Here is a 20,756-nt window from a genome sequence, read left to right as displayed (position 1 = left end):
CCACCATTTACAATGCAGTTCACTCTAAACAATCCAAAAGGTAAACAAACTCTCTATACTACGTTCTTCCCTATTGTAAGCTACTAAAACGTAAACTAATTGCTTAATTTGCCTTCCTCCCTTGTTTTGACTAATACATAAAATCTTGTCGTGTAGCTATCTGAAATAGTACCTTATAACTAGACGAACTGTTACGTCCTGCTAGAGATTAGTAACTTGTATAATAATTTCTTCGAATACACCGTGTTTTTAAATTTCTTTGATATCCTCAAGTGGTGAACACCCTCTTTCCATGGGCGCCCGATGGGAAGGCAGGGGTTGCTCCCCTGGCTTACAAAAATGTATATGTAATATAGCAAACCACATATATTAAATATCAGATATACCAGACGTGATACAGCAACCATAGAGATGCCCTTCCCTAGAAAATTTTCTTCGGGAGCCCCTACCTCTTTCTGATTTCATTCTTATGCCATAAACATATTCAATCTAAACTTATGCTCCGTATAATTTTAAGATGAAATTTTTAATAATCTAAGATGAAATTTAGAATCATAGACAAAGGCGGAGCTACTCTAAGTATTTAGTTATTTTTCCCCTTGATATGGTCAATGTATTCATAGAAATTAATTCAAAAATATAATATTAGGAAAAACGTATAAAAGATTGTTAATGCAATGAGAGCATTCTCACGCATTAAATTCAGGTAGAGAGAATTTTTTCACAGTACATTTTGTTAGGTTTTGAATCACATTAGCATGAAACAAGTTAAAGAAGAGAGAACTTTATCTTCTTCCATTATCTTAGTATGAACGAATCGGTGACTCATAGGGCAGTTAACAGATCGAATCGGTCGCTCATAGGACAGTTAACAGTTCCTGTCGCTAATAGGACTGTCGCAAGTGGGAAGACACCGACAATATTATTTTCCACGAAATACCGATATCATGACTCACTTATCTGCTTTCGATTTCCAATCATTTAGAAAATCGGCATTTATTTTCGCGTTTCTATATGGCTGCAAACAGAAAGCTACTAGGGAACTCGTGATAACTGTACCTCATGCAAAATAATATTGCCTAGGGCGATCTTGTTCCACATTTTGATTATCTTTTATATATCTGAAGATATCAGATAATTAGTGTAAAATTAGCGGTATTTTAATTTCGCAGTGATAAGGCCTCTTAAGTTATTTGCTCGTAAAGCAAGCAAGCTATTATTCAATGTTACAATAGCTTACCTGATAAATCTTCTAGAGAAGTCGAACGACTACAGCATTAAGTATAACACCTGTAAAAAATAAGAATATACTGTTATAAATAATAATTAGGACATCAAAATTTTCAATATTAATACGTAGATACACTTCGTTAATATTTAAGGAAGTAAAACTCCAAATATCCGGATTAAAGGAATAAATAACACTTCTGACCAGAGTATATACACTTACGTATTAAAACTAAAATACAGTGTAACGGTTTCGACAACTTCACGTTATCTTCATCAGTATATATTAAAAGTATATATATATTAAAAGTGAAAGTACTAAGATCCATTGTTTGTATGGGAAGCCACAGATAACACTCGAGGAAGTAAGACTCAGATAGCTTCCCATACAAGCAATGAATCTTAGTACTTTTACTTTTAATATATATTTCTATGCTCTGTAGCTATCTCTTTCAGTTAGTGTCTGATGAAGATAACGTTAAGTTGTCGAAACCGTTACACTGTATTTTAGTTATAACATAACTGTACTTAGAGTTTTAAATATACTCTGGTCAGAAGTGTTAATTATTCCTTTAGTGAATTCCAGAGTCTATAACAACCACTAAATTTGTACTACTATGAAAAACACCAGTTTGTAATTAGCTTAATGCTTGTTTTGCATATTTTATATGTCATTATAGCCCTCAGTTTGTATATTTATATAATCTATGTTACTGTTTTATCAAAATCCATCTAAACACCATTAAGATATTACCTTTTTATTATTGTAGTACGTAATAAATTAAACATTTACACATTTTTAAATATTGTACATGTATATATCACAAGATGGATTCTCTATATATTATATGCTTTTTTTTCGTTGCTATGACGACTTACAAAACATATCATATCACTATCACACAGAATATCAATCATAATAACAGAAAAGAAATTACATCTATTTGTCTTTATATTTTCTTCTTCTTCCTTTTGAACAGCTTGTGCATATTTTAAAAGCACATTTTGCCGGTAAATACAAGTTATTATAAAAAATTACACAATGCCGTTACAAGTCGTCATGGATAGTGTTACATCCAAGATTAAGGAGTTCCGGACGTAACACAGACATGCATTAATCGGGATGCTTGAAGAAAACGACAAAGAAAGGTCATGTTGTGAGATTAAAAAATTTTTTAAAAAAAATCTCTAAAATCATTTTTGTTTATACCCTGGCCGGTGAATGATGATTTCTGACAGCTTTGCACAAGGCCATGGCGAGCGAGCAGAAGATAGCAGGTCAACCAACCTTAGGCTCAGAACCTGTCGCGTCTCCATGGTAACCACCGCACATTGCCAAACTTTCACTCACCCCCTACCACCCTCAACGAGGAAGCAAACGATTTTCCCCTTGCGCGACAAGCACATGGCAACACTGCACTCCTCAGTCGTCCTCGCAAGCTGTCAGAAATCATCGTTCGCCGGACAGGGTATAATAAAAAGGTAGGTCTAATGTTTCTTGAAAATAAGATTATTAGTTTTACTACAAACAATTAAAAAAACGATACAGAAAGTTTCAATTAAATATAAATTTTATCGATGGTTTAAACAAAAATTTCATTTTTTTTGTTTACAAATGAATACTGTGTATATACAGTTCGTGTACAGTATGTTTTTTTAATGTAGAATTTTTTCTATTGTAATTTAATTCTATTCTAATGTATTTTTTTTCTATTTCCTGATATCAACCCAAATATTTGGCGATCCAGATGACTGGAGTTCGGATAATTGGAGTTAAACTGAATAATGAATTACATACATTTAAAAAATGGCATGAAATCTTTCACTTAATGTTCCACGATCATGTCCTTTAGGTTAAAGCAGATAATTAAGTCATGAATGTGAATGATACTGAAACTATTGGTCCAATAGGCAAGTGGGAGGAAACTGGAGAGCCACAAGAAAGCCCACCGACATGATGCTGTCTATAACAAATTCTGATGGTCTGAAATCGATCCAGGGTCCCCTTGCACTAGAGGTGAGCATCCTACCATTGAGCCACCATACTGCAATTATAACAAGAATACATAGTATAAATGAAATCTTTGAGTTTTACGTCCCATGGTTATGCCGGTTAGGCTAAAGGAGACGGTGATGATGAGAAATGAATGAAAGTGGGAGGAAACGGGAGAACCCCGAGGAAACCTACGCACACGATGTTTCTCCACTCGGCGGGAGCTGGGATCGAACACGGGAACCCACGCACCGGAGGTGAACGCTCTACCACTGAGCTACCGCGGCCCCTCATAGTATAAATTTCAAGCCAAAATAGCTTTTTTTTAAAAAGAAGAAGAAGAAGAAGAAGAAGCTACGTAATGGATTTTTCCAGTTCAAGTGATTGTCACTATGATTTATGGATTTCGTATAGAAAAAACAACACACGTTTTAAAATTCTACGAAAACAAAGTTTGATTACAAAGTCTTTATTTGCTTGCTATGATAAATTATACAGTGTTTCTGATAATAGTATTTATCAATGTAGTCTTACTTATGTTATGCCAATACACGTCGCGAACATATGAATAACCTTTGGAACTGCAGTTGCTCAGTGGTATAGGATTCACCCTCCGGTGCGTGGGTTCATGGTTCGAGTCCAGTTCGTGCTAAGTGGGCTGCTTGGTAGACAAAACACTGTTTTTTTTTTTTTGTTTTTTTTTTAGAACAAATGTAATCGACAATGATGTCTGTTGTATTTCCGATATAGCAACATCTGCAAATTGACGTGGAAATCTACAGCAATAAACCGAGGGCTTGGGACATAGCTTTAAGATAAATGAATGCTATTGTTGATATTAACTTGGGAGAACAGTAGGCTAATATCATCCCATAGTAGCTTGGTTTAGTCTAATGTTTAATAACGAAAGCCTCAGTGACCTACGTACGACAATAAATGAAATTATCATCATCATCATTTTTAGACAGTCATGCATCCACTTTTGTGTGGAAAAGTACCAACAGGAACATATGTGAGTGTTTCTTGGTTGCATACGTAATAGGGATTTAGGATTTAGATTTCTGGGCTGTCGGCATCTAAGGCCATTTAGCCCCTCACGTTTTTGAGGGATGACGTCCCTCGGCGAGCACACTATCCGGGGAAAGGGAAGGAAGGAAGCAGTCTGAGATCTAGAAGTTAGGTACCACCCCGGCATTTGCCTGGTGTAAATGAGGAAAACCTCATTCAGGGTGGCCGGACTGAAAAAGCGTTTTTAATTTTTCGACCGAGTGCCCCCACCGAGAATCGAACCCGGGACCGCTCGCACCGAAGGCGAGAGCGTAAGCGACTAGGGTTGCATAAGCGAGTAAGTGCTTATTTCAGAAGATGTATAGAGCTTGATTCACTTAATATTGAGCCGACTTTGAATGTTCCGTTACCTAGGAAATGCCATTTCCACCACCAGTTGTGTCCGATCTGTAGCCTACCTCTATTGACTATTGCCCGGCATCGGAATTTCCACTGCAGGGGACTGCTGGACCATGCGCATTACATTTCATTTGGTTCTGGTGTGTATGGCCTTTAAGCAAGTGTACTTACACCCAGGCGGACGAACAGTAATACAAAAATATTTTTTCCAGCACACAGGGACTATGAAAAGTGTAAATCCCTCTGAAAATTGACTTCGATTCTTTTTTCGATTATCGTATCGTCACTCAAAAGTACAATGCGTCAACACCAAAAACTGTGTCCTTACCAGGAACCGAACATTTGCGTTGGACAATTTCTATAGAAGTAAAGCTGTATACCAAGTCAGGTTAGTCCGTATTTTGGGCTATTTGAAGATAAAAAGGCATTGCCACATTTAATTTCACCCTGTATTCGCATAGAGGCAGTTAAAATTTGTGGTTCTAGAATATACTTTTATTAGTATTTCATCGCACTGAAAACGCATTTTTTTAAAAATAAAAACACAAACACAATACTAATTTCTTTTCTAGGAAACGTGCAAAATCAAGCGAGTGGAGGTGACGAGATTTCGTATGGGGAATTAAAAAAAAAAGACAAAAATCACGAGGGAGCACACACACATTCAAAAAAAAAAAAAGGAATAATCCGCAAGGAAAGTAATCAGAAGTACTATGCATAAATTCGAACGCTTATCTCTACAGCAAATATCATATCGGCTCAAAAGAAAACTTTCCATTAATTACAAATCCAGCCTCCGTGTCCATCAGTGTTATTTTTCTTTCCATTTTATATACAATCAGAGTCTCTTGGTCTAATACCCACCAACCCACAATCCGCTTGGAATTCACCACGAAAAGAGATAGAAAAATCGAAAATTGAATGCATGCCCCCTGTTTAAAAAAAAAAGAAAACATATATATAAAAAACGAGAAATGGCAAATTCCATTAACCAATACACACAAATCTCAACTCTCTATGTATGTGTCACGACGAGAGGAAAGTGGAAAGAGGAGGGGGAAGGAGAGAAAGGGTCTAAATCAACACGACAACATTCAAGGAATCTTTATGATGGTGGAATATTGACTTACAAAATCGTAAGGCTTTTCTATGTATATATATATATATATCTTTCGATACAAATAAATATACTGTTTCTGTTTACTATATTTTTATATTTAAGTGTGCTTTATTGAAACCATCATATGTTGGACAACCTTGGTTCCACTGAGTTTGGTGTCCACCTTAACATTAATAAGAGTACAATTTATCATATAATGGTGAATTGCACCCGCCTACTCTCGGCTGTAAAGCCCCTTTTCTACCACCTCCCATGCTTAGTATGATAGCCCTGGCGATGAACAACTGCACGACATCGGAGGTTTCATTAAATCGGAAGTTTTTATTCAGCTCATTTTAATTCAGTTTAGCCCACACGTTGTTGCATACTTTCCAGAGTTCCTCAAATGTTGTGGCTTGGCGTTTTGTGATGTTTCAATAGGCCAAAGGCAGTTGAAACATCGGAAGTTTTTATTCAGCTCATTTTAATTCAGTTTAGCCCAAACGTTGTTGCATACTTTCCAGAGTTCCTCAAATGTTGTGGCTTGGCGTTTTGTGATGTTTCAATAGGCCAAAGGCACAAAAATCCATAGATAATGCATTTGGCGATTTACAGGGATGCATCTAAATGTAATTGTCTTGATACTGGTCTCCTGATTCACACGAGACATGTACACCGTTGTTATAGCAATTTCACAGTTGACCTTGTCTTGGTAGATGTGGACTTTAGAGGTCTCATTGCCTTACAAAGCAGGAGCATGTTATGCATTTACACTAGATCCCACAATCACTGTGCATATAGGAAGGTTCCCCTTGATACAGAAATTCCCCACTACTACAAACACTTTGAGGAAACTTTCCTTGCATGTGCAAATTTAATGTAGTGCTCCTTTCCATCAATATGTGACGGGTTTTGTTTTGAGAAAATAAGTACTTTGACTCTTATGAGTCCTTCTTCCTGGGTTTTGGTGTGTGTCATCCAGCAAACGTTAGCAGATTAGTTTCGAAATGTAGTCGCTTTGTGATGGATCAGCTGTATGAAGAAATGAAGACTTTGTATCATTTTGTACGTCATTTCTGTATGAAACGTCATCAAAGCCAAGTTTACAAGAGACGGAACTGCATGTTACAGAGAGAACAATCTCATTTGCTATTCGTTCTTTTAATGCATACGAATTACGATTAAGAACTTACTTGTAGATTAATGTCGTTCGAGACGTGAGATTGTACTCATTAGTACTTATTTTTATGCGTATCACCCATTATTAAAAACAACAGCAAAAGATGGTTCAGTCACTTTCATTCTGGAAATGTCGATGTCCAACATTCCAGTAGTAGGCAACCAATCACAGCAAAAATGGATGTATTCTGGCAAAAGTCGATCAAGACTGGCATGTAAATAGTCATGAAATCGCCAAAGATCTAAACATCCGTCACCAAACAGCTCTAAACCATTGACTACAAAGATATTTGTAACACCTTGGTTATATGCAACCCACTTTATTTTGTTGAATTTCTGGTTGCAGCATATTTTAGGATAAGTTGTTTTAGGTGTCTGCTTGGATCTCCAGATCACTGGTCTAACTGGATCACTGGGTCTGAGGACCGAGACTTGGTTGATTGATTGAGTTTGAGTTTTACGTCCCGTTCAGCAGCGAGGCTATATGAGACGTGGACCTACTGATTAACGTGGAATCCGAACCACATGAGCTCCCGCCGGGAATCGAACCCGGGTCTCCCGCGCCAAAGACGCGTACGCTAACCGCTTAGCCACGGAGGGGCTCTAGGACCGAGACTTGGGTCAGGACAAGTCGTAACCCAAGGGACTCGGTGACCTATGACCCTTTGCATCACGGCTACCGATACCAAAAACAAGAGGTAATTACGGGAAGACGAGGATGTGTCGGACGATATTTTACAAGTACTGCAATAACATTCATCGTATCAGTACCATTTTTTTTTTCAGAAAGAAAAAGCACTGGTAGAGATTAACTATTTTCATGACAACATGTAGGAATCACAATGTTTTATTTTTTCCTACAGTGTTTTATGGTCATAATTTGTTAAAAATTGCGTGAATTAATATTTATTCAATCTTTATAATTAACCGTTTATTGCAATTACTAATCATGTTTTAATTTGGCTAGCTTATATGTGGACATAGTGATAATAATGACCAATTTTGTTACGCATTGAAATACATATTTATGAAAATTCTTTTGAACTATGTGGATTTATATCACTTTAGTATTTTCGTATTTTAAATGGTCGATATCTTTAATTGGGATAAATATTTTCAAAATTATTCAACCAGGAAATTTGACGATTATTAAAAATAGTCTGATTATATTTATATTCTTGTATATGTTGACATTTCCCTAGTTTTAATGTAAACGCTGCTATTGAAATAGATGTGTAAACTCCCTGATTTGAGGGTTGAGATTAGTCAGCTGATAGTGGTTGCAAATGGAAAATATTTAAGTTTAAAGTCCGTTCTGGAATATACTTAATAGTTTTGCTAATTTCATTAGAAGTAAAGCATATTTGACAAATGAAGTATAAATTAATAAAGCTCAAACAGAAGTATTGAACTGAATTTGCTGAAGAAAATCTATTAAATAAAACAGTTTGGAAAAATAACTTAAGAGTCTTCATCCTGGCGAAATTAAAATACCGCTAATTTTACAGTAATTATACGATATCTTCAAATAGATAAAAGATAATCGAAATGTGGAACAAGAGCGCCCTAGACAATATTAGTTTACATGAGAAACCGTTATCACAACTCACTTATCTGCTTTTGATTTCGAGCCATTTTTAAAATCGGCATTTATTTTCGCGTTTCTAAACAGCTGAAAACGGAAAGCCACTAGGTGACTTGTGATAACGGTTTCTCATGTAAAATAATATTGTCTAGAGCGCTCTTGTTCCACATTTCGATTATCTTTTATCTATTTGAAGATATCGTATAATTACTGTGAAATTAGCGGTATTTTAATTTCGCCGGGATGAAGACTCTTAAGTGAAAGAGCATTTTTTTTCATCACTACTTGTTGATTAATAAATTTTGAGCATCACCATAAACTGAAACCTTATTTTGGTTCAGAGGAATTCTTCAAAATTAAGTTAGAACTAAATATAACATTTTGGCAATTTCAATATTACAGTTCAAATTATTTTTGCTGGCAGAAGAAGTTGAAATTCTGAAATCATGGCAAAGGTAAATAACATGATTTGTCGTTAGTTTTCTTTTAGTTACTCCTTCCACAGAGAAAAATGACTGTTGTGAGCACTGCACAATATTCATTACTTACCTAAATTATTTATGTTTTTTGGCAAAATGAAGAAGTTTTGGTAAAGAAAATTCTTCAACTCTGTATTGTTTTATAAAACTAATTATCGTACAGATAGTCACAGCGAATTAAAATCAATGGAACAAGTACAGTTTAATGGATAATTTTATTTTATTTAAAACGATTCTTTGCTGGTGTTTACAAAATTAATTATCACAAAGAGTTAGATCTAATTACTTTGTTATTTTGATTCTGGTACAGATGCAGGTTCAGTAACCCAGGAAAAATTGGTTAAATTATGTTTTGATAATATTTGTGTTTAATTATGAGTAGTGAAATGTGAATTATGGAATACGAATAATACACGAAATTTCTATTTATGTAGGACCTAATATTAGAGTTAATGAGTAGGGGGATCAATTGGGACCTCAGCATTGAAGCTATATGTCCCCGTCACGATTGAATCGGTTGCTCAAGACTGCAACATTAAAAGAAGAACAGGCTAAAACGACGGATGTCATTATAATATGTATATTTGTAAAAGGCAAGCAATAACGATTTCGCAGTTCATGAACTATGCATGTAAACACCGAAACACAACTTTGTAAAAACACTTGAAATGTATTTTATTAAAAATTTGAGAATTGCATAGTTATTGAAAATCGACAACAGCGACAACTATTAAGAAAACCGTGAATTAATTCAGATCAGCTGCCACTAAAATGTTTATTAGAGATTTTTCTTTCCTTGTAAAAACCCTCATATTATATTGCTGTAAACAAATATTAATCTAATTAATATACAGATTTATTTCTGTACTTAGCTAAATAATTTCTTTGCATTTTAAAGTCGTTTCACCAGAATTAAATGTATTTCCCATTATATATATCCCATTATAAATCTGTCTAAATTGTAGTTCAGAAGCTATATTCCACGGTCGTCTTTGAACACTTGAGATCCCTATCAAGTGTTCAAAGACGACCGTGGAATATAGCTTCTGAACTACAATTTAGACAGATTTACGATGAAGTCAGATTGCCGTTGCAAAATAATAATAAATATTGACTTTTATTTTAAGTAAAAATTTCGTTTTTAGTATTTATAGGGATATACCTAACAACTGCTAAAATGGCGGCTCAATTTGCATATAATATTGCACTTTGTTATTTATTATCAATACATATACGTTTGTAAATAGTAAAGTACAATGGTTACAAACGTAAGTTACCAGAAACGAAGGTATGTACGCTATCAACGCATGTGTCTAGCAAACATACTCAAATACAAGACGTACTATATACATACGATATACTATATAATCAGCCTGGATCTAATCATGTTACAGACGCCATGGCAGGATTACAACATACGTCTTTTTCCAAGCTCTTTTTGCTCCCCTTCTCTCTCTCTCTCGTTTGTTGTTCAGAGAAAACAATTACAACTGAATTTTCAACCAGCCATGCAGATTGATTAGCGTTTCTAGTTTAATTTTTCCTCTGTCCCTTTCTCCCCTGGCGAATCGTTTGTTGACTAAAATTGAAACGTTCAATTTAGAGAACAAGTAATTTGGCGTATATGTAGAACGCAGTTATTGAATAATTAAAAAAGAGTGAAAGAAAAAAATTGAAATACGGGGCTTATGGATAGAAAGGGGGAAGGGTACATATACACACACATGAAGAGAGAGAGAGAAAGGTATACATACATACTGTCCGAAAAGGTTAATATTAATTACCCGTAATTCAATACTTTTGTGTACGGCTCTTGTCTTCAAAGGGCTAACATGGCATCCATGTAATCAGCCCGTACATTCAATTAGGTTCGCTGAATATGACATTCATAAGATAACATTGTTGAGGACGATTATACACAGAAACCGGGTAATTGCTTCAAATTCTTTTTTTTTAACCAACTTTTTTCAATGTGTTAATTTTATCATTTTGTGTATTCATTCCTTTTTCCTTGTCCTTTTTTTAAAAAATGGGCAAGTATATTGAACTGTTGTTATAATCCAGATAACAGGTATGTTATTTTGATGGCGCACTTTCCTCTTGTAGCTTAAAAATATATAAGGAACTGGTGTGGAAACTCTTATCGCAAAAACTGTATTTGAATTATAATAATAATGGTAACGAGGCCACAATAGGAAAAGTACAAACCCTAATTTTCAATGTCGTATAATATTTTGCCATGTTCCAGTTTCTGTTAGCCGACAAAGAAGAAAAACTGAATAAGAAATGTATTATAATGATAGAAATATAACAGGAATTGTAACATATTTTTTTAAATATTGAATTTAACTCGGGCTCTAGCATTTCTGGTGGGTGAGTACAATTTCTAATTGGTAGTTATTTCTGGTACACAATGCAAAACTTTAAACTACACACGTGCAATCGTCACCAAATGTGCATGACAACTTATATGTTTTGAATAGTGTCGAAGTGACTGGATCAATTTGAATACAGTTCAACATTTACGTAAATACTCAATTAAAATAGTCGTCCTAAAGAATTCTTTGAGTAGTCCAAAAAATATATGATCTGTTTAATTTCAGAAAAGTTTATGGCACTTTTCAGTGTTTCATGAATACACACTATTTATGTCGAGTAAAGAAAAAAAAACTTACGGAAAACAATCTTTGAGTGGTCCAAAAACACACAGTTTATGTTGAAAAAAAATTGTGGAAAAAGAATCTTAAGTCTTCATCCCGGCGAAATTAAAATACCGCTAATTTTACAGTAATTATGTGATATCTTCAAATAGATAAAAGATAATCGAAATGTGGAACAAGAGCTCCCTAGACAATATTATTTTACATAAGAAACCGTTATCACGACTCACTTATTTGCTTTCAATTTCGAGCCATTTTGAAAATCGGCATTTATTTTCGCATTTCTAAACAGCTGAAAACGGAAAGCCACTAGGTGACTTGTGATAACGGTACCTCACGCAAAATATTATTGTCTAGGGCGCTCTTGTACCATATTTCAATTATCTTTTATCTATTTGAAGATATCATATAAGTACTGTAAAATTAGCGGTATTTTAATTTCACCGGGATGAAGACTCTTAAGGGGTGAAACGAAAATAGGCACTCTATAAATTTAGAGAAGCGTTTAAAAAAGAAAACCGTTGAGTGGTCAAAAAACATGCACATTAAGCTAAGAAAATCTCTGAGAAAAAAACATTGAATAATAGTTTAAGAAGAGTACGCATAAAGTTGAAAAAAGTTGGTGGAAAGAACCTTTGAGTGGTCCAAGAAGAAAACGCAGTTTTAGTTCTGAAAAGCTTACAAGAAAGCATCTTTAAGTGGTCCAAGAAGAACGTGCATAGTTTTAGTTTAGAAAAGCTTGACTAAAAGAAAGAAAGGATTGTGTAAGAAAAACATATATAATTTAAGTTTAAGAAAGCTTGTGGAACACCTTTGAGCTGTCAGACTATGCACACTTTACGCAGAAAAAAAAAAAAAAGCTTGTGCGAAGGTAACTTGAATGATCCAAGAACATGAAAGGGTAATGTGAATATAGATATTGTCAAAGTAGTTAAAAACAGTTCAGAATTAATTGGATTGGTACAGATCAGGATCCAATAGCTGATGTGTTGGAGCGATAAGCTTTCGTGTTTCCTCAGTAGAAAATTAGTTAGTTTATTTTAGTAGCCATGACCATGGGTATCTCTGGCGGGGGGGACGAGGGGGACGCGTACTCCCCAATATTTTGAAGTACAAAATGTTCAATATTCTATTTAATTTAATTTATTTACTAAGGACAAAACAACATATAAACAATAATTATTATATTTATTTGGAATATAATATTCTGGCTATGAAACGATTATAACAAAGTTCTTAATATGTCTCAAGAGAGTCCGTGAAGGTAAGCAAAAAGGTTACAAATGGAATCACAGATAAATAAACAAGTTGGGCTAGATACTACTATTTAAATCAATTCTTTGATGTCCCACCCCCCAAAGTTTACATTCCAGAGACGCCAGTGGCCATGACTTAATCCTTCCCGCCATTTTCTTTCTTTATCATTATGCGACACATTTTACAGTATCAGCCTTTGTTTATTAGCAAAAATGATACTTAGGTACATCTACAATAGAACGAATATTTCCTTCAAGAAAGTTTACAACAAAACATATCCTTCATGAAAAAAAAGTTAATTAAAATATTAAGGTAATTTACAATAGGATACACAAGCTATACATGGGGAAATATTTTTAAAGTTATGAGATTTCAATAGATGATGGACATATCCTAATAATAAACAGTCAAGCTAACAGATGTCACTACCTGTGCTGTTCTTGTCTGCCTGACACAGATGTCGTCGCTACCTGCGCTATTTCTCGCGTGTATAACGAAGTCCTTATGATGGAAATATACAGTTTGGAGTTTGACTGGTTGATGGTCAAACTCAGAAGAAATAAATTTGATAAATTAAACAATTAGAGGTTTTAATTAATCATAATTTTATCTATCGTGTGCAGCAGGCCGAAGGCTCAGGCGTAACAACTTATTATTATGATGACGATAATAGATATATATGGGGAAATCATTTTAAAGGTATGAGACTAAAAGATAATGATATATATCAGAACAAAATGTTACTTTGGTTTCGGTCGCTACGAAGATGATATACCTACTTAGGTTCTTAACATTTACAGAAGCATTCTTTGAGAATTCGCATACTAGAATTTTGATTTTTTCGTCACTCGCTGATCGCCATTCCTTACATTACCGCATATCTCAACAACTAGTACGTGCTTAGGAAAAGCTAGTGTGACCTCTGATGACTGCTTGCTGCACTCCACGTTCTGTCCACGCGACAATCGCTCGAAGAACACCTGTTGTCCAGTGGGAAGAGGGATGGGGGGTCCCTGATGCAATGCCTTCGCCGTCACAACATGCGTTCGCAAGGGAAAACCCACAAACACCAACGCATAATCAACGAGGAACACCAGACTTCAACATGTGGTTTTCAGCTACTCATTCACCTCTCACATTACTTGCCTTTGTGGTCACAGGAATTATTCCGCGGCGTGATTCAATATGTAATGAATGTAAGTACGATAGGGTTAACAAGTTACTCTACAATTACTTACTAGCTAATTCTATTTGATGCCACATGATATTTTGCGGTTACATAATCAACGTGAACTAAAGATCATACTTGATAAATATGTTGTGATCTATGCACGTTCCAAATACATATAACAGTTCCCTATTACATTTTTAAGCGTTCTTACAATATTCCGTACATACTTCCCACACGCTTCACTTCTCACATTTCAGGAATATTTATTGTTTCTAAATACAATAATGTCACGAAAAATACATATATACATAAGTAATTAAAAGACACGTTAAGGGTCTTCACTACAGCGAAATTAAACTACCGCTAATTTTAGAGTCTTTCTGTAATATCTTCAAAACAAACAAAAAATATTCGAAAAGCAGAAACGTAGTGAACTAGACAATATGATTTTGCATATGACACCGTTATCACGACTCATCTATCTGATTTTGGTATGCCGCTATTTATATAACCCGCAAAAAAATGCTAAATCTATCTACAGTTGCAAATCGAAAGCAGATAGATGAGTTGTGATAACGGTATCATATGCAAAATCATATTGTCTAGTTCACTACGTTTTTGCTTTTCGAATATTTTTTATTTGTTTTGAAGATATTACAGAAAAACTCTAAAATTAGCGGTAGTTTAATTTTGCTATAGTGAAGACCCTTAATATCCATTTAACTAGACAGGCGAACGTATATTTAGTAAGAATATAATTAACATAACGCTGATGGGTGATCAGTTAAAACAATGAAGTTAAAAGAATACTACTAACAATTGATAAATTATAATGCTGAGATTCCGTAAAGATGAAAACGTTTTCGAGAGACACGAATATAATCCGATGGACAACTGACAATTCAAATGAGTAGGCCTATCATTATAATCATAAACGAATGAGTAGGGAGGAGCTATGTGTCCGTTGTCCTTAATTTTTAAAATAAAGTTTGGCTTACCAAAAACTCCATTATATGGTTACCCTCTCTGTTTATGTGTCCGTCCGAAAGCTATTTGAACTTAAGAACTATTTGACGGATCACCATCAATTTTAGCCAGGATGTAAAGCGTTAGCAGTTACGAATCAAGCTCGTTGATAGAGCTGATCCATACAATTGATATCAAGATGTGGACCAGAAATGAAGTAGGTCAGTCAGTGCGGTGCTGTGGAAAATCAGCGCCCGGGGCGAGAGTATACGACGGCACCCCATACATATATTCCAAGTAATTTTTCCTATCTTTTTTTCCCTTTTTCACCTGATTTTTCGCCCCCTTACTTTGGCGCCCGGGGCCGTCGCCCCGCTCGCCCCCCTCCCCCACGGCACGGCCCTGGGGTCTGTCAGTCGTGGGTCAACAGGACGTGACCTACTCTGACACACTGACCCCCTACAACTCACCGACAAATTCTGCTTAGTAGACAGCATCTTCTGAACAGTGGTGAATTTGTCTACTTTCAAGGCCTCTCTATTTTTCTTTCTTTTTCATTTTTTTCCTATTTACTTACCTTAGATGAGTATATCGAAGTCAAAAACAAGTACTTTTGGATATTGATATTTGTCATTGTAATAATAGTAGTAGGACTTACTACTTGACTTTCGAGGCATAGTCAAATTTTACACTTTTTTTTTTCACGTTTGCCTACTTTACCTTGATTTGAAACTTTCAAATTTCAGCCTATTTTCCACTGAAAAGTATCTGTAATTTAACAAGGATATATGATAATTAAATTGAAATTAACCGTAATGTAGCCCATGACAAACACTTTACCATTTTATATCGGAAAGGTCAGATCCAAATCCACTGGTATTGTAACAGAGCGGTGCTTGAGCGATTGACCCTAGAAAATCAAACTCCAATTAGTGATAATTTCACAGTCTTCTTTTATTACAAGTTAGTTGAGAGAACTGATGGATCGTGGGTCAGAGTTTATGACGATGGGTTTTGGTGGGTTGGAGTGGGTCACGGCGGGTCGTGGGTACAGTGGATCAGAGTGGGTTACGACGGGTCGTTGGTCACGGTGGTTAGTGGGTCAGTGGGTTATGGGTCAAGTTTTTATTAACTCCCACCAACTCTGATGTGGACAATCAAAAATGGGTTCCCCATGTATTCGTATGGGAGTAATTAGAAAATGAAATGAAATCTTTGAGTTTTACGTCCCACGTTTATGCCGGTTAGGCTAAAGGAGACGGTGATTATGAGAAATAAGTAAAATGGTGGAATGAAGAAAATGGGAGGAAACGGGAGAACCTCGAGAAAACCCACGAGCACAGTGTTTGTCCACCACAAAGTCCAGACTGGGAGTAATTAGAGTAATTATTGGCATCATCCTTACTTTATAGACTACCCGCAGTGTCATTGACATTAATGGGTCAGCATAACACTAAGGATGCAAGATACTAATCTATCCGTGGAATACAATACTAAAATGAAACTAAAATATTATTTACTTGACAAATCTGAAAACGTAGAAATCATATATACTCGTTCACCTCAAAGTGTACTTTATTTAATTTGAGGACAAATGCTATATTTAATCGTAGACTTGGTAAAATTTAGCTTGTTACGGAGTTTAGTCTATCAAAAACCAAACCAACTCTGTGACACTGTTACTTCTTTGAATAAGACAAAACGCTGAAGTAGGTTCAACGGAATCCACTTCTTTATGAGGAGGAGATTCACAGACACAGAAAATTAAGCATCCCGAAATTTAAAAATATTATACAATAAGAAACATTTGTCTCTATTTATTTATTTATTTATATGAAAGTACACAGGCATACACCCACAACATACCTTCTTGACTTACATAATTGATGGTAACATGACTTTACAAAGAAGAAAAATAAAACATGGAAAGAGAAAAAATAAAAGAAAAAATTAAAAAATACTAAAAAATAAAAAGGAAAGAATGTACAATCCAGCCACGAGAACAATAATATACATATATATAATATATATCAGTACGTTAACAAATAATAATAGATCATACATGGTCATTATTCAGTATTTCATAGAGAAGTTTAACAAATTTAACTTTTCCATCTGAAAATAGGTCTATCCTATCATTTAATTTATTATAGACTCTCAGCATTCGTATAATAGGTGAGTGTGCATGAGTTGAACTTTTCGACATAGGTATATAAAAGATATTTTGATTTCTGGAGCGATATCTTGGTACATAGAAAGGAATATGTAGCAACAGTGTTGAACTATTAATTCTATTTGTCAATATATTTCTTAAAATAATAAGAGAATGTACAATTCTTCTATCCTTTAAACTACTTAGGTTGAATAGCGAGCGTAAAAGTGACACTGACAAGTAAGTTGTTGAATCTGGTTTAAATGTTTTATAATATAAATATCTCAAAAATTTGTTTTGAATCACCTCAATTGCTTGGATGTCTCTCTTAAAGTGGGGACTCCAGATTACCGACGCATACTCTAATTTGCTTCTAACTAGGGTTGCATATAACTTGATAATTACTGATGGTTGTGAAAATATTTTTGTGTTTCTGATAACAAAACCTAAGTCTATATATAAATATTTTCTCAATTAGGAAGAAATTACACAGGACTATGATGTAGACAATATTGACACACGTGCAGCTTTTGCCAAAGAGTAATTTGAGCACTAATGACCAGGGGTAAAACTGACAACCATAGGGGCTCCCTGCTAGACTAAAATGAGGGTCCACTATGTTGTTATGTTAAAACATGTATTAACATTGTTTATATACTTTATCAAATATCAGTTTATCTTATAACTTACAAATCATTTAAAATGAGTTAAAATCTTTTTTAGAGAGAGACTGTACCAGTCAACACTTCCAGTGCCAGCAACAATCCTCAAATACTATATAGAGTTATTACTTTACAGAATTACTATATAGAGTTATTACTTTAGAGGTTTACACTATCATAATTTATATTATTATTAATAAAAATGAAACAATTCGTGATGTTATGGGAGTCCAATCAGTCAAAAATGGTTAGGACTCACTGAGCTACAGTATAAAAACTTTAAATTAAAAATAATAGAATTGGACCGTTAGTAAGGATCCATCAAACATGACCACGCTTGAAACACTTTTGACAATAAAGCAAACATGTTTAACGTACATATCTTTAATCTCTGGGTTTTGATTCGAATTTTTACCCTTTCATCCGTCCATGGCCGTTGAGTTATGTAGACTCTCTTAATACAGAAGAAGGCCAACATGTTCTAAGATGAATGATACTTGATCTATTTTTTTTACATCCCTTTTATATATACGTATTCTATTAATTCGAGCTTCTTTTGTTTCTATTGATGAGTTTAAGGGCATTTGCTAAGTTTCTTTTGTCTTAACTTAGAGTTTCCGACTCCCAGTGGGGGGTAACTCGGATCAATGGCGCATGTTGAGGAAAGTCATACCACCAAAAATTAAAGTTTTATCACTTCAAACTAAGAAGAAAAACTTCCCTAATATACTATTGCTTGTATACAATTAGTACTGTGAAGTATCCGTGTAATTACAGTGATATGACAGTGAGATGACTGCGAACTATTAATTTAATTTGTTAAATTTTATTTCATTATTTTTACGATTATCTTCATCAGTATCATGAACTCTTTAAAATCCAACGGAGCAAAACTTTTATTAATGTTGAACATTGCCAGACAGTTTGAATAAGCATGTATTTCTTAGTTGTCACTTTCGACATTGTCAATAAACTCAGTTTCCTTCACCTTTCTGCGTTCCTTTCTGCCCAGTTTGACATATCCAAGTTCACTGAACATCAGAGTCATCACTTTACAGCCAAACAAAACCACGGAGAACACATCGACAAGGAGGTATTCGCCACGAAGTTTAGGAAGGTGCAGGATCATCGGAGGCAAGCAGATCGCACCATTAGAGGACGGTCGACTCCATGTACCGAGAATACCATTCTGCTGGTTCATCGCCGCAGACACATTTTGAGTTTGACATCTGAGTAGTGTCATGAAGGTGTAGGAGAACATCACCGTGAGAGGCACATCGTCAAGAGAGAATTCGATGCCCCTGACAGTCCAGCAGGATTAAGATCCAGAAGTTGGCTGACTCCAGTACATCTAGGCTCCTCCAGGGAAAACCATTCATCATCCAGAAGACCAAGACGACACCAATCTAATTGGATTTGTCAGGTTAGTGCTCTTCCTTTATCTTTTAATCATAACCTATTTCTGTCACCTATTTCCCCAACTAGTCATTTTCAAAATTAAAACATTTGAATTTCGTTTAAATTCAACCATAATTTTACAGTTAAGTACCGTGTTGTGCATCAGTTTCATCCCCAATTGTTGTATTCATTTGATGAGTATTTTAGGATTATTCTGGGCTACAACTGATAGCACAGCACCAGCACAGTATATTAAATAATTTTTCATTCCTTACTTTGATGTGACACAACTTTAAATTTTTACTGATGTGGCTTCCCACATAACTCGTCTCTGCATCGGATGCCAACCTGAATAGTGATTCCGAACTAATTTTGTAATTTCCGAATTAGGTCTCATTCAATTACTCTCAATAGTTCAATTACGTTCAATTACACTCAAAATAACTTAGGAATATTTCCTACTTTTAAAATGTTTTACCGTGTTTTCAATATGCTGCTTCATATTCTCGACATCCCCACACAATTTCCGGATTCCTTCTTCTTTATTTGGAGATTCAACAACGCTCTGGGCAGTGTATCTTCCAGACATACTTTCGGGTGGGCTAAGGGTTCCCCACACCTACGAAAACTTAAAAATTGTTATTGCCAATATGTCAAAATACTGTCTCAATGCTGCTTTCTTATATTTTGATTTTGCTCCTCCACCACCACCAAAACGAACAAAACTTTGTGGAAACTCCAGTTTTGGGGAAACCCACGCTATACTAAAAGTTCCAACACGGTCCAAAAATGTAGAGTGGGAGGCGATCAACCATATTATAGTTCATTTGTAAGCCTACTGTGAAAATTTTAGGGAAGCAGTATAAGTTTAGGGGGAGGCCCCCTAGACCACTCTGGATAAAGGTTTGGTTCCAACACACACTAATGGTTTCCGATTGATACATAAATCTATTAGAATTTAGCGCTCTTTTCAACAGTCTGGCTTGGAGAAACCTTGATCTACACTTAACTTGGGATTCGAAGAACATGTGCTTCCGCCAGGAATTGAACCTGGTTCCGCCACTGAAAATGAGTATGCTAACCATATGGCGACGAGGGAGCTCTCTAATGGCTTGGTAAAACAAAGTCTTGAAGAAAACAGAATTCAGAAAGCAGAAAAAAAGATACAAGATGAAGAAACAAACGGAGAAAGTTACATAATGCACAAATTCATAAGATATTTAAATTCTAATGTAATATGATATACTCAACTGATATGAAAATTTCGAAGTCAGAATGGACTATCTCTATATTCATCATAAGGAAGAAACAGAAGATCAAGTTCTCCAGCATAAAGCAGAAATATGACGCTTAAAATATTCATAGCTGAATATATCAAGAAGAAATGTTTCTAGAAATACGAGACTAAATGTCAAGAAAGCTATAAATGAAATTTACCGAAAACTACCAGAGAAATGGGTACAGGAAAACCTTCAATACTTCCAGTTGTGCTCTAATGCTGGTTTCACATGCTTTTCCTTT

General features: G+C 35.1%; 1 long non-coding RNA gene across 1 annotated transcript in view; it reads right to left on the bottom strand.

The window, feature by feature from the left end:
* The window catches only part of LOC145675465 (uncharacterized), a 451,851-nt gene that overhangs the window by 89,201 nt on the left and 341,894 nt on the right, over nucleotides 1-20,756 (bottom strand). Inside the window, exon 4 of the long non-coding RNA XR_014129124.1 lies at nucleotides 1,241-1,290. This is a non-coding gene — a long non-coding RNA (uncharacterized LOC145675465). The remainder of the gene's footprint in view (nucleotides 1-1,240; nucleotides 1,291-20,756) is intronic.

Source organism: Thermobia domestica, chromosome 18, assembly GCF_964235325.1.
Source record: "Thermobia domestica chromosome 18, izTheDome1.hap1.1, whole genome shotgun sequence".
Classification (NCBI taxonomy): domain Eukaryota; kingdom Metazoa; phylum Arthropoda; class Insecta; order Zygentoma; family Lepismatidae; genus Thermobia; species Thermobia domestica.
Note: the sequence above shows the minus strand (reverse complement) of the source record. Positions and strands in the feature narration are given on the sequence as shown.